The following is a 5,214-nucleotide window of genomic DNA, read 5'->3' on the forward strand; positions in this document are numbered from 1 at the left end:
CTCTAAATTGGTTTCAAACTCTAAAGAGATAAAGACTCATCCTCAAACTCTAAGTCGATTTCAAACTCTAAAGAGATAAAGACTCATCCTCAAACTCTAAGTTGGTTTCACCAACATATAAGTAAGAATAAACCAACTAGAGATAGGACACCGAAACTAGTATTTAGAAATACTCTTAGAAATTCCAACAATCTCCAACTATTTCAAAATACTAATAGTCCTCCACTATTTTGGAATAGGATATTACAAAAGAAATGGGTTAACGAAGTGCCAGAGAGAATCGAAAAAACAATGCATAAGATACTGGTGCTTTACGGGCTTGAACCAGTCATAGGATAACATGCCTTATAATACGTGAAAGTGGTGGATTAAAAAATATTTGAACCAACATTTTCTTGTAGTAAAATAGATCACATGCATCCACATCCCGCTTCTTTCTTTATTATATGCCGGATCTACTTTATTTACTTTTTTTTTGGCCCCTACGCTGCCTGTGTTCCATAAATGCTCTAGAGTACTTGTTCAAATACTCATAAGAACAGACCCAGTTCTACATTTACGTAGGTGGATATCCATCAAGTGTACATTGCAGTTAAAATACACTATCTCATTATAAAATAGACTATGGATTCCAATAAGAGTAAAATAACTCATCCTTTCTCATTGCAATTCAAGTTATACCAAAGTATACAAAAATGTTATCTCGTCATAGGGTGGGACGTCTCAAAGAAAGACAATAGCATACTAGAGCGACGAGGTGACTTGTTTTTCTCTTTGAACCTACTTCATGAGATCTCCAATCACATAGGTGGGGTTGCCGTCAGTGTCGCCCTCTATCTAAGGCAAAAGTCTCATCTCCCTCGACGTATCAACCACTTGCCTCCTGCTAAGCGGTTTGGTCAGAGGACCGGCCAAATTTAATTTTGACCTCACATAATCTAGACCACAACTCCAAATTCCAGCAGCTACTTTATAGACTGTAGTCTCAAACGGATATGTCTGTTTTTCCCATTATACAATTAGGTCTTTGCCTTTGCTATTGCGGCCTGACAGTCACAATGCATAGGTACAGCTAGAGGTCGTTTTGTACCAATAGAAAGATTTGCCAAGAGGTTTCTAAGCCACTTAGCCTCAACACTTGTTTTATCTAAAGCAATAAGCTTGAACTCCATGGTTGAATGAGTTATCAAGGTCTGCTTAGAAGATTTCCAAACAACTGCACCTCCACCTTGAAAATATAACCACTAGTGGACTTGATATCATGAAAATTAGATATCCAGTTTGCATCACAATAACCCTCTATCACAGGTGGAGTTTGTCTAAACTGTATGTCATAATTCATTATTCCTCTAAAGTACTTAGCTAGTCTCTCTAACGCACTTCAATGTTCCTGGATAGGATAATGAGTGTATCTGCTTAACATGCTAACTGCATAAGCAATGTCAGGTCTAGTGCAATTCATCAAGTACATGAGCTACCAATAATTTGGGCATATTTAGACTGAAGGACACTATGTTGAGCATTTTTCTGAAGTTCACTAGTTGCCTTATAAGGTGTCGACACAGGCTTATTATCATAAAAGTTAAACTTTTTCAAAAACTTCTCAACATAATGCTCTTGTAAAAGCGTATAACCATCACTATTTCTGATGATTTTGATTCCAAGAATCACATCGGCTTCTCCTAAATCATTCATTTTAAATTGGGGGATAAGAACATCTTGATGTTTCTCACAACATCAAGGCTAAGACTCATGATTAACATATCATCCACATATAGACAGATAATCACATATGTATTCACTTCAAAAGATTTAAAGTAAATACATTTATCAGCATCATTTATTTGATATCCATTGGACATCATGACACTGCCAAACTTTTCATGCCATTGTTTTGGCGCTTATTTCAACCCATATAAAGACTTAACTAATTTGCATACCTTTTGCTAATTTCCTGGTACTATAGTACCCTCCGGCTGCATCATATATATTTCTTCATCAAGATCACTATTCAAAAATGCAGTTTTTACATCCATTTGATGAATAAATAAATTATGAATAGCAGCTAGAGCCATTAGAACTCTTATAGAAGAAATCCTAGTTACAGGAGCATAAGTATCAAAATAGTCAAGGCCTTTTTTCTGGGAGAACCCCTTGACTACTAGTCTAGCCTTATATTATATCAATGGAACCATCTAGCTTCAGTTTCTTTTTGAAGATCTACTTATAACGTATAGGTTTCGCCCCAGGAGGTAGATCAACTATCTCCCATGTGTGATTAGATATAATCGAATCTAGTTCTGAGTTTATAGCATCTTTCCAGAGAGGTGCATCTCGAGAACTGATTGCCTCATTATACGTCACAGGATCATCATCAAGAAGAAACGTGTAAAAGCCATCACCAAAATTGGTGGATTTTCTGTCTCTTTTACTCTTCTGAATTTCTTGTTCAGAAATTTCAGGATATGTTGATTGTTGTTCACTAGGAGCAACCAACCTCTCAATGCCAATTTTCAAAGGAAACAAATTCTCAAAGAAATCAGTATTTTTACTCTCTATAATAGTGTTAGCATCGACAAGGTTATTATCGATTTTACTACTAAAAATCTATATGCAAAGACTATTATGAGCATAACCAATGAACATACAATCAACAGGTTCTAGGTCCCAATTTTTCTCTTTTTAGGTTCGCTCACTAGAACCTTTGCAAGACACCCCCACATTTTGAAGTATTTCGGGTTAGGTACATGACCTTTCCATAATTCATATGGTGTCTTATTCCCCTGTTTTCTTGTTGGGTATCCTATTCTCAGATATATAGCAAGTGCTTTCCCACAAGTTCGGGAAGCTCGGAACTTACAAGCATAACATTCATCATCTCTTTTAGTGTTATGTTTTTCGGTTCAGACTCCATTAAACTCAGGAGATCGAGTATGGTGGAGTAGTCTCAAGAATAATGTCCTTCTTGTCACAAAAGTCCTGGAAGGAGTTAGACTCATATTCTCCACCCCTGTCAGATCGAAGTCTTTTAATCTTACAGTTAAGCTGGTTATCAACTTCAGCTTTGTACTTGAGAAACATCTCACCTGCCTCATGTTTGTTTCTAAGTAAATATACCATGGTATACCTAGAGAAGTCATCTATGAATGTAATATAGTAAAACTTCCTCTCTCTAGACATGGTACTTCTGAATTCACCCAAATTCATATGAATAAGGGTTAGTAATCTAGTTTTATCTCTAGAAATAGTTCTGCATGGTTTCTTTGTGGCTTTAGTCTCAGCACATATCTCACATTTATCATTAGAAAAATTAGAAATATCAGCCAATAAACCATATGCTTTCATCATTTTCATATACTGAACATTCACATGTCATAGTCTACCATGCCATATATTAAAAGAGTCAAGCAAGTAAGCAGAAGTAGATTTATTCTCATTAATAATAATGTTGTCAAGTACATTCAACATGAAAAGACCACTGTTATTACAATAACCTTTCCCAACAAAATTCTCATTCTTGCTCAGAACGAACTTGTCGCTTTCAAAAGTCACCTTGACGCCAGCTTTTCCCAGTAATGATACAGAGATCAGACTCTGACGAATCTCAGGAACATGAAGAACATTACTAAGTGAAAGGGTTTTCCTTGAAGTTAACTTTAGAAGAATCTTGCATGTTCCCTCAACAAGAACAGACCTAGAGTCACCCATATAGACGACCTTTTCATTTTTCACTAGTATGTAGTCTGAGAAGGCTTCAACATCACCATAGACGTGGCGGGTGGCACCAGAATCTAGTACCCAGTTCTTCTTCCCAGTGGCCATGAACACTTGTGATACTACAGCAGCAATTATATCATCTCCCTCAACCATATTAGCATTGGGAGGATCATCAGTGTTTTTCTTGTGTCTGCACTGAAAAGCCCTATGTCCAGGTTTACTACAAACATAACAATTTCCATTGCCAGTACCACTCCTTTTAAAAGAAGTGTCTTTGACCTTGAAATTCTTATTTTTGTTGTACTTCTGCTTTTTAGAGTTTTTGTTGGATTTACTGGGATTACTTTCAACGATATTGGCTTTGGAATGGAATTCCTTAGACAACACGTCATCCCGAGTCTTGTTCTTTTCCTCTATGTGAATGTGAATGATCACATCCTCAAGAGTCACCTGTTTATGCTTATGCTTCATATTGTTTTTATAGTGTTTCCAAGACTCGGGGAGTTTCTCAATCAAATATCCAGCAACAAAGGTTTCGGGTAAATCAATACCCTTAGTTTTCAAATCATTAATTAGCACATGAAAATCATGAATTTGAGACATTACATCTCTATCCTCTCTCATCTGGAACTTTAGAAAAGTCCCAATAGCATATTTCTGAGTACCAACATCCTCTATTACGTATTTTTTATTCAAACTCTCTCATATGTCATGTACATTCTTATTTGAACAATAAATATCAAATATTTCATTAGACAAGGTACTCAAAATAGCATGACGACATACCTTATTCCCATTGAGCCAAGCAGTGTGATTTCTTTCGAAATCATTAGAACCCTCCACGGGTGCTGTATCAGTGAGATACTTTGCATAGTTGAGTACATCTAGAGCTGTGAACACCCTTTCTCTCCATCGCTTGAAGTGTGAATCGTTGAAGGATTCAATCTTTGACACATTGGGCAAACTATGATGGAGCAGGCAACATGGATCAATGTCACAGCCACTTAGAGAGAGACTAACCTTGGAGCCGATAGCTGCTCTAAACATGGGGCTAACTTGGCTCAAGGTGAAAGAAAATGGTGGGATAGTAGACCACTCTTCATGAAAAATCTAGAGAATCACTACACCACTTATTTTCGTTTTGTCCACTAGATCATTGATGTTTTAGGAAAGGTACACATATGATGTAACCTTCATTAAGCAGTTCTTAATATGTAACTTCCACTTTTGTAACCCTTATTCTTTATTAATCAATTACCTTTAGCAAAAAGAAAAAGTAAGTTGCGAGCATTTAGTAGAGGTGCAACATCTCTCATAGTTGATAAGCACCCAAAAGTGTATTATGAAATCCCATTGAGACATATAAATTTGGTTAATTATGTGTTTAATAATAATGAAATAAATATGTTTTCATACTTTTGCAGGTATACGCAGTAAACATGAAAATATTGGTTAAACCTGCGATAAAGCACGGGGAACGACGTATATATGAATTCT

Source organism: Coptis chinensis, chromosome 8 (genome assembly GCF_015680905.1).
Source record: "Coptis chinensis isolate HL-2020 chromosome 8, ASM1568090v1, whole genome shotgun sequence".
NCBI classification, from domain to species: domain Eukaryota; kingdom Viridiplantae; phylum Streptophyta; class Magnoliopsida; order Ranunculales; family Ranunculaceae; genus Coptis; species Coptis chinensis.